The 16,012-nt window shown below is 42.7% G+C and overlaps 1 non-coding gene and 1 pseudogene across 1 annotated transcript; one reads left to right on the top strand and one right to left on the bottom strand.

Annotated features, from left to right (window-relative positions):
- Positions 1 to 168: 168 nt before the first annotated feature.
- On the bottom strand, positions 169 to 10,749 carry LOC120870197 (annotated as a pseudogene).
- On the top strand, positions 5,612 to 5,737 carry LOC120867852. Its single transcript, XR_005722044.1, has one exon. It is a non-coding gene; the product is annotated as a U6atac minor spliceosomal RNA (small nuclear RNA).
- Positions 10,750 to 16,012: the final 5,263 nt, after the last annotated feature.

The following is a 16,012-nucleotide window of genomic DNA, read 5'->3' as shown; positions in this document are numbered from 1 at the left end:
AGGCCCAGCTAGCTGTCTGTCCGCTTCTCCTGCGGAATCTGGCAGCCAGCGTTCTCCAAGAGGCGAGTCAGAGGATGTCAGGGTTGGGAGGGTCCTAAGGATGACTCGATCTCCCGAGGTTTGCAGATGCGGTCACTGAGGCACAGCGGAGAGACCATTAGCCCAAGGTCACACCGCAAGTTCTCCTGAGAACTGGGGCACAGGCCAAGGCTGAACCAAAGGGGACTTGTCCCTTTCACGTACTTCGATGATCTTAATATCCTTTCTGCCGGACGCTGCCTCACACCCCAAGAGGGCGTGTCATCCGGGACAACTCCACCTCCCCTGAAGTCGGAGGGGCTCTGCCTCTGACAATCTCCTGACAAGAGCCCGAGGCAAGAATTCACCACCAAACCTCTTCGGCACGTGTAGCCTCACTGTGTCTTTGATGTTCTAAGGACACCTGATGTTGCCATCAGGAGAATGTGGAGAGGAGAATGCTTGTGTATCTAAATCTGGAGAGCCTTGAAGGCCAGGCTGGGTTTAGACTTCAAGAGACAATTTGGAGGTGGGTCTGCTTATTATCAAAGCGTTCTCCAACCCCCACCCCGTTCCTGTGTCCCTCCTTCTCTCCCTCTCCTTTCCTTTTGTCAATTATGTAATACATTTTTCCCTTTCCTCTTCCTTAAAAAAACAAAAAGCAAACATAACCACTGTTACATTTTTTAATATGGAATATCATTAAATATCCAGTGTTTACATTTTCCTTATTGTCTCATAATTTCCTTTTACAGTTTTCAAGTTCCAAGCAAAGTCCATGTATAGAGGTTAATTTGTATGTCTTTTAGGTCTCTATCTATTCTCTCCTTTAGGAAAATGTGAATAAGTTACAATAATCTTTCTAAAACGTTTGCTCTGGCAACAACCCTCTTGCTTCTCTGAGAGACCACCTTTTTACTTACAAGATGGAATGATGTACAATTATTCAACATGATATCAGAGGCTCTCAGCATTTAGACCCAATCACCTTTATCAGTTTCATCTCACCTTACATCCCACTCCTCCCTAGGAGAGAAGAGTAAAAAAACCTAGAGTTTCACTGATATGGTAGCCACTAGCCACATGTGGCTGTTGAATACTTGAAACAGCAATTCCAAACTGAAATATGCTGGAACCGGATTTGGAAGACTTAGTATGAAAACAAGAACCTTGCTTATTTAACTTATATGCAGAGCACATCATGCAAAATGCCGGACTGTACAAAGCACAAGCTGGAATCAAGAGTGCAGGGAGAAATATCAATAACCTCAGATATGCAGATGACACACCCTTATGGCAGAAAGTGAAGAGGAACTAAAGAGCCTCTTGATGAAAGTGGAAAAGAAGAGTGAAAAAGCTGACTTAAAACTCAACATTCAGAAAACTAAGATCATGGCATCTGGTCCCATCACTTCATGGCAAATAGATGGGGAAACAATGGAAACAGTGACAGACTATTTTCTTGGGTTCCAAAATCACTGCAGACGGTGACTGTAGCAATGAAATTAAAAGATGCTTGCTCCTTGGAAGAAAAGCTATGACAAACCTAGCATATTAAAAAGCAGAGACATTCCTTTACCGACAAAGGTCCATCTACTCAAAGCTATGGTTTTTCCAGTAGTCACATATGGATACGAGAGTTGGACTGTAAAGAAAGTTGAGCACCGAAGAATTGATGCTTTTGAGCTGTGGTGTTGAAGAAGACTCTTGAGAGTCCCTTGGACTGCAAGAAGATCAAACCAGTCAATCCTAAAGGTAATCAGTCCTGAATATTCACTGGAAGGACTGATGCTGATGCTGAAACTGCAACACTTTGGCCACCTGATGTGAAGAACTGACTTACTAGAAAAGACCCTGATGCTGGAAAAGATTGAAAGCAGGAGGAGAAGGGGATGACAGGAGATGAGATGGTTGGATGGCATCACCAACTCAGTGGACATGACTGAGCAAGCTCTGGGAGTTGGTGATGGACAGGGAAGCCTGGCGTGCTGCAGTCCATGGGGTCACAAAGAGTCGGACGTGACTGAGCGACTGAACTGAAAATGTTATTAAAACTCATTTCACCTTTTTTTAAAACTTGTTTTTGTTTTAAAATGACTTTATTTTTTAGAGTAGTTTTAGGCTCACAGAAAAACTAAGCACATTACAGAGATTTCTCATATACCCCCTGCTTCAACATACAATATACTCACAGACCCCTCCACTATCAACATCCCACACCTCAGTGGTGCGTTTGTTACAACTGATGAAGCTGCATTGACACATCATTATCACCTGAAGTCCCCAGTTTACCTTAGAGTTCATTCTTGGCTTTACACATTCTGTGGGTTTTGACAAATGTATAATGACATATAGCCACCATTATTCTTTTTACTTTTTTTAATGTGACCGTTAGAAAACTTAAAATTATGTATATGGTTCACTTTGGGGTTCATATAGTTCTATTGTACAGTGCTGGTGTAATTACTTTTCCTTTTAAACAAAGGTTAATGCTCAGAGATCATCTTTAAAGTGCCACTTTTTAAAAATGTTACTCATCAATGATTTTTTCCTGAGCTCAAAACATGTTACTATATTTCAGATAAATAAAACCCATCTAATCTTTTGATTCATTTTTGTGTATTATGATTTCCCCATCATTTTACTTTCGTTTCTTTATAAAGTATTTCCAGTAAGCTTCCTGGAGAAATCATATAGTTGGTTGCTTTTTAAAAAAAATTTAATATGATAATATTTGCCTTTTAATGTGAGTGTTTGGATTTAATGTAATTATTGATATATGGTTGAGTTTAAATCTGTCTTGCAATTTGTTTTCTATTTTCTCCAGTTGTTCTTTTTTCCTTTTTCCTACTTTTCCTACCTTCTCTCAGAACAATAAAGTGTTTGGAGTGTTGTTTTTATTATTTCATTATATCTCTTCTATTGGCTTATCAGCTCTACTTTGTTTTATTTTTCAGTAGGTACACTAGAGTTTAGTATACAGTTTAACTTATTACAGTTCACCTTCAAATAATAATCACTTCATGTCAAATGTAAGATGTGACACCAGTATACTTCCGTTTTCTCCTCCCATCTTTTGTGCTAACGTTATCATACATTTTGCTTCCACGCACTGTTATTATTTTGCTTTAAATAGTCAATTATTTAAGAGATTATAAAATGAGAAACTGTGTTTTATATTTACCCATATGTCAAGCATTTCTGATGCTCTTCATTCCTTTATGTAACTCCAGATTTCTCTTTGGTATCTAGAGGAAGATAAATGTTTTGATTAAGAACATGGCAGGTTTTGCTGATTTTAATTAGCTAGGACCCCATACATTGGTTTTGGGAGTTTATGCATACTATTAATACATTCCTGAAGTTAATTTTTAATGGAAATGATTTTTTTCGGTTTATTTAGTTTAAACACATTTTCTTACCAATCAGAGTCAGTCCCTCCTCTCCCATCAGTCCCCAGCAACTTGACTCACTGGGATGGGGAAGGAAGCAAGCCCCTGGAAAAGGGGAAGGAAGCAAGCCCCTGGAAAAGGGAGGCTGTAGTGAGCTGGGACACAGAACCCCAGAGGGGCTTCAGATAAAAGGGGATCTGAGCCTTGTCTCCCATGGAGCTCAGAGAAGTGACACACCTCATAAAGTTCCCCTGCCCTTTGGTTGCAAATGTGTCCTGTTCCTCGCTCCCCATCGAGAATGACACAGAAGAGGAGCTAAGTGTTTTCTGTCTCTGGCTCAGATGGTAAAAAATCTGCCCAACAATGCAGGAGACTCGCATTCGATACCTGGGTCAGGAAGATCCCCTGGAGAAGAGAACGGCAACCAGTATTCTTGCCTGGAGAATTCCATGGACAGAGGAGCCTGGCGGACTACAGTCCATAGGGTTGTAAAGAATTGGACACAACTGAGTGACTAACACAGGAGCTGAGAGAGCTGAGAGCCCAAAGAGGCCTCCAGATCAGAACAAGGAGGCTGTAACTGGTATCTGCATGGTCTACACAACTGGATGCCAGATGAGAATGCAGGTATCAACGGGGATTGATTATGACAACTGAGGACCAGATGTCCTGCCTTCTTCCCCAGTCCCAGCTGGTGGGTTTGACTCTATATTTTTCCTCTCAAAACTATGGAGGGGGTTGGGGAGAGGCCTTGACTCAGCTGAGATCCTACTGAATTGACTGAGATTAAGTTTCAGTCGTTCGGCAGGAAGGGGACTTGCAGAGACAAGTAGCTGTTGATCAAAGATTTGTGCAGCCCTGCTACAAACTGTCGCTTAGAAGCAACTGCCCAGCCAGAGCAAACATTTTCTGAGTGCTGTCATGTTCTCTGTTCAGTTTACTGCCTGTGACTATAACCTTGGAGAACAAAGGATCCCATGCCTTGGAGCAGAATCCGTATTTGACAGTCCCATTGCCCCTATATTGGGATCTCACAGGACAGAGAGAAGCCCTAACACCAAGTCATTCAATAAGAACACATTATAAAACTTAACATTGTGACCTCAGTCTGTGATGCTGGTACACTGTCTTGCCAGCATCCAGTAAGCCCTCTAAACATATGAGCTTGTGAGTATGAAATTGTCCCCATTCTCTACTTTCCTGACCTGCTTACTTCAGCAATTTTCAAACTTAAAAAATGTTATTTTTATTTTTTAGCAATGGAACCCTTTTCCCAACAAAACCTTACAGAGTCCTACCATATAAAATAGAATTTAAAAAGCTATGTTTATTTTCTCAGTTCAAATATATCATTAATAATAATTAATTGGTTCAAAGACAATAAATGAGAATTCAGATAATAAATGAAATTTTGGTGAACACAAAAACTTGAAATTGGGAATATGTATGATAATTGTGGGCTTCCCTGGTAGCTCAGCTGGTAAAGAATCTGCCTGCGATGCAGGAGACCCTGGTTCAATTCCTGGGTCAGGAAGATTCCCTGGAGAAGGAATAGGCTACCTATTCCAGTATTCTTTGGCTTCCCTGGTGGCTCAAATTGTAAAGAATCCGCCTGCGATGTGGGACGCCTGGGTTCGATCCCTGGGTTGGGAAAATCCCCTGGAGGAGGGCATGGCAAGCCATTCCAGTATTCTTGCCTGGAGAATCCCTGTGGACAGAGGAGTCTGGCATTATAGTCTGGTATTATAGTCCATGGTGTCCCAAAGAGTTGGACACGAATGAATGACTAAGCACAGCACAGCATAATAATTGTAGTCACACCAGTTTGGCTTCCATTTCTGTACTTTGTTTTGGTTGCCAGTTGTAGAGAAAATCCTGCTTCATACAGATGAGTAGTTTGTAAAGGGTCTTGGTTTTTGTATTAGCCCACCTTGCATTCTCTGACTACTCTTCGTTCAAATTAACATGGTATCTTGAAAAAGAAATATTGAGAGATTTTTATTTCAATACTGACTCAGGAACACTTATGTCGATACCAAAATCTACACATGGATATTTGTAGCAGCTTTGTTCATAACTGCTAAAACTTGGAAGCAACCAAATGTCTTTTAGTAGGTAAGTGGTTAAATTAACTGTGATACCTCCATACAATGGAAGATTGTTGAGCAATAAAAAGAAATGAGCTAGTCAAACCACAAAGAGTGTTGTATGGAAGGAGAGAAGGTTAGCACCCACCTTGACAAGGATGGAAGAGGCCCTTGGGCCTGACAACACACAGACAGTTAAGGCATTGATAACTACTTTGTGGCATCTAACCACTGTTTTTAAACGGGGACAGTGGCAGCAGAGGATGAGATGGTTAGACAGCATCACCAACTCAATGGACATGAGTCTGAGCAAACTCCAGGAGACAGTGAAGGACAGTGAAGCTTGGCATCCTGCAGTCCATGGGGTCGCAAAAAGTCAGGCACGACTCAGCAACTGAATAGAACAGAATAATAATCATGATTTTAGAAATTAAAAAAAAAAAAGAAAACCAATACCAACAGCAAAAAAACACCCCACAAAAAGACAGGGATGAAATTTAAAAAGGCATATTTCTGAGTGAAAGAAGCCAATCTGAAAAGGTTACATACCTTCAGATTCCAACTCAATAACATTCTGGAAAAGGCAAAATTATGGAGACAATAAAAAGATTAGGGATTGCCAGGGGCTAAAGGGGGAGGCTGGAGAAGGCAATGGCACCCCACTCCAGTACTCTTGCATGGAAAATCACATGGATGGAGGAGCCTGGTGGGCTGCAGTCCATGGGGTTGCTAAGAGTCGGACACGACTGAGCAACTTCACTTTCACGCGTTGGAGAAGGAAATGGCAACCCACTCTAGTGTTCTTGCCTGGAGACTCCCAGGGATGAGGGAGCCTGGTGGGCTACCATCAACAGGGTTGCACAGAGTCAGAGACAACTGAAGAGACTTAGCAGCAGCAAAGGGGGAGGGAGGGGTATAGAGGCAGAGCACAGAGGATTTTCAGGTCAGTTAAAGTGTTCTGTTTAAAACTATAATGCTGGATACATGTTATTATACGTTTGTCCAAACCTACACACCAGGAGTAAACTCTAAACTATGAACTCTGGGTGATGATGTATCGAAATAGATTCACTGATTGTAACAAAGATACCATTCTGCTGGTGGATGTTGACAGTAGGAGAGGATGTGGGCAGAGGGGGACCTGACATATGGGAACTCTCAGTACTTCCTGCCCAGTTTTGCTGTGAACCTAAAATTGCTCTAAAAAACAAACTGTACTGATTTTTAAAATGCCAGTTCGACATTAAAAGTAAAAAAATATTGATTCACTAATAAAGTTTGGATAATTGCTCAAATTTCTTATCATAAATGTAGTCAGAGAAGTAACACTCCCAAAGGTCTGGTTAACTCCAATACTATATATAATGTGACTTTATTACTGTGTGACCACTTACATGTTCCTTTGTCATTGTGCAATTGGCTATGACACTATGATGAAAACATGCACCAGCAGATGATTCTGAGCTTTGCCCAACGCTTAACTGGAAACAGTCCACATTTGTATTCCTTGGTACTATTATACGTAAGCAGTTGAACGTAGGCTTGGATTTGAGAAATGATCAGTGCAGATTTACACTTTTTCTAATCAAGGACACATTCAAAGAAGATAAAAGAAATATGCAGAGATGGTAGGAAAGGATTTATTCTGAGGTCTATGAAAAGCAATCAACTCAGCAACACACATACTATTGTGATAGTGGTTTCTTGTGTGTCAAAAATCAAAATGCAAGTTTGTGTGTGTCCATGGTCTTACTTAAAAGTTATTTAGTTATTTAGTTTATACATTAAAGAAACTCAAATCAAATATTTGTAGAGCCCATTTGGGAGCAGCTTGATTAGACTATATTATTCAAGAGTTTTGTAAAAGAGTTTTGTATGTTGGAACATGTCTGTTTTAATTCTAATACCCTCTTTCTCTTCCAAAATAATGAATCATGCTCTCTTCCACAGCTGGAATAAATATGTCATTCTGTTGTCTTTTTTTGCTTTGTATAATCATGATGGTGTTTACGTCTAATTCTAATCCATCCTGTTTCTGGCAGCTTGTGGTGTGACGTATGGATCAAAGGAAAACCTTCATTCAGCTGAACGTCACTGTTGTCCTACTGTTTATTAAAAACTAGTTCCTCTTCATGCTATTAATTTTGACCCGATGTGTATATGTATTAAATTCTTGTAGTTGGAATTAATTTTCTGGTATCTTGTAACCATTGATTTTACACACAAAAAAATATCAACACTTAAAAAAAAAGCCGATGGTCTGTTGTTCAGTAATTGTTACATTTTAGTAAGTTCAAATCTGGCAGGAAGACTCCAATGTCATTACCTTCAAAAGATCCTTGTTCAATTATACTTTACAAGCTCAGTAGAGTCTTCTGGGGAATTAAAAATACTAAACAACTTTGTTTCTAAGCCCAGTTTTCCTATTGGCCTTACCACAGACACAGTGAAATTTGAATTGTTGTAGGATAGAGACCAGGAGAAGGCAATGGCAACCCACTCCGGTACTGTTGCCTGGAAGGGCCCATGGGCGGGAGAACCTGGTGGGCTGCAGTCCGTGGGGTCGTGAGGAGTTGGACATGACTGAGCTACTTCACTTTCACTTTTCACTTTCATGCATTGGAGAAGGAAATGGCAACTCACTCCAGTGTTCTTGCCTGAAGAATCCCTGGGAAAGGTGGAGCCTGGTGGGCTGCCGTCTGTGGGGTCGCACAGGGTCGGACACGACTGAAGCGACTTAGCAGCAACAGCAGCAGAGACCAGAAATGTGAATATTAAAGAAGTTCTTCCATTTGTTACAATTTGAGAGCTTCCACCTTAAAAAATTAAGGTTATTGTCTTAAGGTTATTTATACTTTCAAGCCCCTGGTCCATCACTCTGCCTTCCTTTATACTCCCAAAACACTCACCATTTTTTCCCTGACACAGTCTGTCACGTCTAGCATTATGTTTGTTCTCAATTATTTGGTACTTTTACTAGTATAAATAAGATATTATTTCTGTTTTTATTTTTGCTCTGTATTGATGGAATGTAGGAATACAATTGACATTTGAGAAGTTATTTCTATATCCTTAAATTACTTTCCTGAACTCTTAGTACCAATAATATTTTTCTAGTTAATATTTAGAAATACAATCATTATGTTTTCTGTAGAAATTGACATCTGTTTCTTTCTCTGCTATGTTAATGCCTCTTATTTTGTACTTGACAACATTTTTATATCTATCTGCACTTGACTGCACTTTAGTGCTATTTGAAGTGGGAATGGTTGGTTTCTGGTCTAGCATGGAAGAAGCTTGGGAGATGCCATACTGTACTAACAAGGAAAAATCTGAACAGACTTATTGATAAACCAACAATTCTTCTTAGACCTGTAAGAGAAGTGAGGTCACAGGGCAAACTGCTACCCCTAGATTGGAGAGAGCAGCCTGGGTTGCTGATGCTGGAGGACTTGGTACCTGCAGGAGTTGCTTCCTTGCCTCTCTCCTCAGTCCCTTGTCCCTAGTCCCAAGTCTTGCAGGGCTTACTACTCAGAAGTGCAGCGTCACCTAGGAACTTGGCAGAGATCCAGAATCTCCAGCCTCACCTCCGACTCAATGAGTCTGAATCGGTATTTTCACAGCCTCCCCAGGTGACTCAGGAACCTTTTCAGGTTTCACAAGTACTGACCTCAGGAGCTTGCAGAAATGTCCACCAGATGGCAGATTTGCAGCAGGCACAGGTATCCAGAGACACCGCCGGCCACCCAAGTTCATTGGCATAAAGCAGCTATGATGTGATGTCACCATGGTTATGCACAAAGTCAACAATTTCTAGCCAGCACTTCTAGAAATTCGAAGCTCTTTCCTTCTAGGTTCTTAGATAGAAGCTTCCGTTGCCTACGAAACAAAGGCATGATGGTCAGTCTACTTTTTAGTTTTAGTCACATGGTCCACAATGTGAACCTTGGGAGACTCTCTTCTGTTTGCTGGGTTCTCACTTCTCTACCAGGACAATGGGGAGTTTGGAGACCATGTGTTCTAGAGTTTGAAAATCTATGACAGTCACTCAGGTGTTTCTGACTCACCACAGCAGCCTTCACATCCTTGTTCCTTAGGCTGTACATGGGGTTGAGCATGGGGGTCACCATCCCATAGAAGAGGGAGGTGAGCTTGTCTGCAAGGCCCTGTTTGTCTGCCCCCAGGGGGTCCTTGGATTTGGGCTTCCCATACATGAAGAGGATGGTCCCGTAGAAGATGACCACCACTGTGAGGTGGGCAGAGCAGGTGGAGACCTTTTTCTTCCCTACTGCTGAAGGGATCCTCAGGACAGTAGCAGTGATGAACACATGGCAGAAAAAAGATGCACAGAACTGAGATGCCCATGAAAATAACAGTTGTTATCCCCATGCTGATCACACTGGTGGAGATGTTAGCACAGCCCACGGCACTTCAGGACAGCCAGGATCTCACAGGTGAAGTGGTTGATGACGTTGTCCCCACGGAAGGGCAGCCTCACAGCCTGGGTTGTCTGAACTACAGAGTTGGTGATACCAGCTGCCCAGGAGCCAACAGCCATGGGCACGTAGGCAGCCTTGCTCATGATGACAGAGTACCTTAGGGAGTTGCAGATGGCTACATAGTGGTAAAGTGCCATCATGCTCAGGAGCACATACTCTGTTCCCACCATGGAGAAGGAGAGGAACATCTGCATGGCACAGGCTGAGAAGGAGATGCTTTTCCTGGGGGGTCAGGAAGCTGTCAAGGATGAGGGGGACTGAGGAGGTTGTGTAGCAGTTGTCCAGGAAGGAGAGGTTCCCCAGGAAGAAGTACATGGGCGTGCGCAGGCGAGAGTCAAGGATGGTCACCAGGATGAGGACCCCATTGCCCAGCAGGATCACCAGGTATGTGAGCAGGATGAGCACGAAGAACGTTTTCTCCAGCTTTGGGTGGGCTGAGAGGCCCAGGAGAATGAACTCCACCAGAGGGGAGGTCTGACTGGACCTGTCCACGGTGCCTCTGCTCTGTCACCTGCAGGAACTCAGAAGCTCAACCTCAGCACTCTCTGACTGAAGTGCTGGCTTGCTAGTGAGGAATGCCCTCTCTGCTGAGCAAGAGGAAAACAATTTTAACAATAATGGTTTCTCTGAGGTTCTCAGTAAGATTCTGGGGACTAGAAAAGAATCTAGTTTGTCATCTTAAGCCACCTTCTGTGCAAGAGACATCTGAGATGGCCCAGTGGTGATTTAATTCACCTGATCAGACATACTCATTTCTACTGAAATATCCTAGATGGTGGACTTCCCTTGTTAAATGTTGGTCAGAGAGGTAGCACTGAAACATAAATTGTTGTTTAGTCGCCCAGTCGAGTCTAACCCTTTGCAGCCCCATGGACTGCAGCATGCTAGGCCTCCCTATCCCTCACCATCTCCTGAAGTTTGCCCAAGTTCATGTTCATTGCACTGGTGATGCCATCCAGCCATCTCATGCTCTGATACCTTCTTCTCCTTCTGCCCTCCATCATTCCCAGAATCAGAGACTTTTGCAATGAGTCATGTGTTTGCATTAGGAGACCAGAATACTGGAGCTTCAGTTTCAGCATCAGTCCTTCCAATGAGTATTCAGGGTTGATTTCCCTAAAAGATTGACTTGGCTTGATCTCTTTGCTGTCCAAGGGACTCTCAAGAGTTTTCTCCAGCACCATAGTTCAAAGGGGCATCAATTCTTTGGTGCTCTACCAACTCTCACAACCATACGTGACCACTGGGAAGACCATAGCCTTGACTATATGGACCTTTGTTCGCAGAGTAATGTCTCTGCTTTTCAACACACTGTCTAGGTTTGGCAAAGCTTTCCTGCCAAGAAGCAATCATCTTCTGACTTCATGGCTGCAGTCATCATTTGAAGTGATTTTAGAGCCCAAGAAATCTGTCACTACTTCCACCTCTTCGCCTTCTATTTGTTATGAAGTAATGAGGCCTGATGCCATGATCTTAGTTTTTTTTAATATTTAGTTTTAAGCTGGCTTTTTCACTCTCCTCGTTCACTCTCATCAAGAGGTTCTTTAGTTACTCTTTGCTTTCTGCCATTAAGGTGGTATCATCCACATATCTAAGGTTGTTGATGTTTTTCCCGCCTATCTTGATTCCAGTTTTTAACGCATCCAGGTTGGAATTTCTCATGATATGCTCAGCATATAGGTTAAATAAACAGGGTGACAACAGACAGCCTTGTCATACCCCTTTCTCAATCCCGAACCAATCAGTTGTTCCATACAGGGTTCTAACTGTTGCTTCTTGACCCACATACAGGTTTCTCAGGAGACAGGTGAGATGGTCTGTATTTCCATCTCTTTAAGAGCTTTCCACAGTTTGCTTCCACATGTATATTACCACGTGTAAAATAGACAGCCAGTGGGAATCTGCTGTATGATGCAGGGAGCTCAGTCTGGTGCTCTGTGACAACCTAGAGGGGTAGGATGGGGTGGCAGGTGGAGTTGGAAGGGAGTTTCAAGAGGGAGGGGATTTATGTATACCTATGGCTGATTCATGTTCACATATGGCAGAAACCAACACAACATTGTAAAGCAATTATTCTCCAGTTAAAAAAAAAAATCTTCATCAGAAAAGTGAGACCAGGTTCACTTCATGCTTTTCTCCCTTGGTGTCCAGGGCTGGTGAAATGATCAGCCCTGAAGCCACAGCTCTTGGCAGGCTTTTTTGCTTCATAGTATCCTCATAGAAACATCTTTTGACCTTCCCCTTTCCTCCTGTAATAGACAACCAGGCCCCAGGCCATCCTCTCATCCATCCCTTCACCCCATCCTGTTTTCCTCTCTCTATTCATCAGCCAGCATGACTCACTCACACATGACTCTGAACCCCCACAGCCTTTCAGGAATGATGCACTGCCTCTAAAAGAGACCACAGTTCCAGGGAGAGGGTACTGATGGGTCACTTTGAAAGGGCAGGCTGGACAGGAAGGTCACATGGGGAAGGTAAGGAGGGTGAGGGCTGGACTTGGGCAGCTGTGTTGCGGAGTATGGTTGCATTCTAAGGTGTTAATCATCCCCTTGGCTGCAGTGCCATCCTGGCCAGTTTGAACTGATGCTCCGGGAAACCAGGCTGCATTTAACAGCCACAATCTCAGCCTCTGGAGAGCCCCAGTTCCCTGATTGATATCTCATTCCATTGCCACGGAAGTCAGGCTAATGCCTTATCCCTGACTCTGAAGACCTCAACCTTAGAAAAGGAAATTCCAAACATCTAGTCTCACTGAATTTTTCTTTGTACATCCAAGCTACATCCAATAATCCAACAGGAATATTAAGCAATATTCCTGTCCACCAATGAAGATCTCATTACCTTTTTAGTAAGCCCATTCTAGCTTTATAAATCTTGTATTATCTGAAAATTTTGTCTCTTGGGTCAAATCTCTTAATATCTTCCTAGTTCTAATTCTAGTTCTGCTCTCTGGCATGTCACCCCTTTCTGCCCCATAATAGCTCATCAGAGATCTAAAGATAAAGATGATTCTCTTAATTCTCCTCTTTTCCTGGGTCACACCCTGCGCCAGGCAAATCCAAATATCTATGATAGAATCCAGGCATCAGGTCTTGTTAAAGCTCCCCAGATGGCTTCAATGTTCGGCCAAAGTAGAGAACACTATCCTAACTTTGTATCCCAGGTATTCCATTCTGCCCTTAGGACTTTTTAAAAACAGACACCAACAGACAAAGAAATCAAAGTCTTTAGAGACTTTCGTGAGTTCTTCCTGGACATTTGCTTGATCAAAAGACTTTCCTGGAATAAGCAATATCCAGTGACAGGTTTTGAAGACAAGCCATCTTCACCTCCCTTGGGCTTTTCTGAGGCCCTATTACCAGTCACATTATACCCTCTGCCCCTAAATGCAAAGGTCAGAATGACTTAAATGACATAAGTGACTGACTGCCTGTCTCCCCTGACTCTTTCTTACATAGGTGGGGTCTGCAGGAACTCTGTCAGGGGCCCCTCCCTCTCTGACCCAGGGTCTGGATGTTATGATTCCCCTTGATCAGCTCCTCTTCCACTGGAGGAAGGAAGACATATGGCTTATTCATGAGTGGAATCACGGTTCCAACCTCCTCCTTCCTGTCATAAGAATAAAGATGAGGAATGTTTCCCTTTGGTATCACTTAAGCCCAATAAATTTGATTTGGAAGTAATTCATGTTTGAAAAGATTTTCCAAAATACTTTCTTCAGTTCAGTTCAGTTCAGTCTCTCAGTCGTGTCTGACTCTTTGTGACCCCATGGTCTGCAGCACGCCAGGCCTCCCTGTCTGTCACCAACTCCCGGAGTTTACTCAAATTCGTGTCCAACCATCTCATCCTCTGTCATCCCCTTCTCCTCCAGCTTTCAATCTTTCCCAGCATCAGCATCTTTTCAAATGAGTCAGTTTTTCACATCAGGTGGCCAAAGTATTGAAGTTTCAGCTTCAACATCAGTCCTTCCAATGAATATTTAGGACTGATTTCCTTTAGGATGGACTGATTTGATCTCCTTGCAGTCCAAGGGACTTACAGGAGTCTTCTCCAACACCACAGTTCAAAAGCATCAATTCTTTGGTGCTCAGCTTTCTTTATAGTCCAACTCTCACATCCATACATGACTACTGGAAAAACCATAGCTTTGACTAGACGGACCTTTGTTGGTAAAGTAATGTCTCTGGTTTTTAATATGCTGTCTAGGTTGGTCATAACTTTTCTTCCAAGGGGTAAACGTCTTTTAAATAGATGCACAAAAATAATCATAGAAACAGTTATGGGGTGGAAGCTACCTGCTTATTCAGGGCTCCCTAAAACACACCATACTGGCCATCCTTCAATTCTGGCTTTCATTATTCTGACAGACAACTGTAGACCCAGGTGTGGCAGGGTCCTAAGGGTCTAAATAGACCAACCTCCCCATCCCACTCTCAAAGAATGCAGGTCTACTACTTTGATTATGGTGCTCTGGCCTCAGCTGGAATACTTGAGTGAAGCAGGCTCTCTGCTTGCTGAGGTTTATTTCATTTTAAAGTAGTTCCCATAGACAGACAGTTCTGCCTCCCTACAAATTCCATCTGACTCTACCTTTTGCAGCCTTCAAACAAAGTTGGTTCTTTCCCCATGCCCTCCAAATATTTAGAAATAAGTTGGTTTGGGCAATAAGATGATATAGAATCAACCTGGTTACTCTTACAGCATCCAAAAAAATGTCATATAGTTTAGAGGAATTGTCCACAGTTCCTGAATAATTGTGAGATATCTTTCTGGATATTATATCCCACCAGGATGGATTGTCCTGGTTCCAGCACTTGCCATACCACTGAAATCATCTCTTTCCTCCCATTTTGAGACCTATTCCACTGAACAATCAAATCTATTCTTAGGGCTTCCCTAGTGGCTCAATGGTAAAAAATCCACCTGCCAATGCAGGACACACAGGTTGATCTGGGAAGATCCCATATGACACAAAGCAAATAATCTCATGCTCCACAACTATTGAGCCTGTGATCTAGGGCTTGGGAGCCACAACTACTGAGCCTACTACATGCTGCAGTTACTTAAGCCCACTCTCTCTAGAGCCCATGCTCTGCAACAAGAGTAGCCACAGCAATGAGAAGTCTATGCACTGCGACTAGAGAGTAGACCCTGCTTGCTGCAACTAGAGAAAAGCCCATGCAGCGACGAAGACCCAGCAAAGAAAAAAAAAATACATAAAATATTTTTTAAAGGTACAAGGAGAAAAAACAATCCCAAAAGGTTTTTTAAAAACAATCTATTCTTAGAAATGAGCTTGTGCTAATGAGAATCTCAGAGTCCTTTTATCAAAACCTTCACTTACCTTTATCAGAAACGTGGTGTGAAAGAGTGATCACTCTCCTAAGGGTTGGGGACAGGCCAGTTGTCAGAAATAGCCACACTGGATCTCAGGCACCCAGTGCAGGAAGAATGGGAATGTGTCAGGCCCTGCAGCTGGTGAAGGTCCAGGCCTCCCCACTCCTCCTGACTTGGTGCTCCAGGAACAATCTCCAAAGAACTGGCCATTGCCTATAGAAAGGAAATTGAGTCCCAGTTTCCTTCTGGGGACCATTTTAGTCCCGAAAGTCATTTATAGTTTGGAAAGTGAGTTGTACTCAGTTTAGAAACTTTGTGTTCTTCTGGGAAAAAAACCCCAAAGATCCAGTTATACTGAAGGCCCTGGAGAAGGTTTTTTGCTTGCTGCCTCCCTGCCTCCTTTTCATATCCTCTTCTGCTTTCTTTTGTCAATATATTCGTGTAAAGACATCAGCCTTAGCCTGGAGCCTGATGGCAAATCATCCTGCAGCTCACTCAGCCCCCAGGTCCTTTTGCCTCAGTTGCAGAAGCAATTCTGTCACCCTCAGCCTGGATTTGCAGCAGTTGTGGAAGGAGAGTTAGAGTTTGATTTTAGGATGACTACTCATCCCCAGAGTGGTTAGGTTCCATGAAGCATCATGCTGTATTCTTTCTGGATCCTTCAGCTTCCTGTCCT

The sequence above is a fragment of the Oryx dammah genome, unplaced genomic scaffold, assembly GCF_014754425.2.
Source record: "Oryx dammah isolate SB20612 unplaced genomic scaffold, SCBI_Odam_1.1 HiC_scaffold_1, whole genome shotgun sequence".
Taxonomy (NCBI): Eukaryota; Metazoa; Chordata; class Mammalia; order Artiodactyla; family Bovidae; genus Oryx; species Oryx dammah.
Note: the sequence above shows the minus strand (reverse complement) of the source record. Positions and strands in the feature narration are given on the sequence as shown.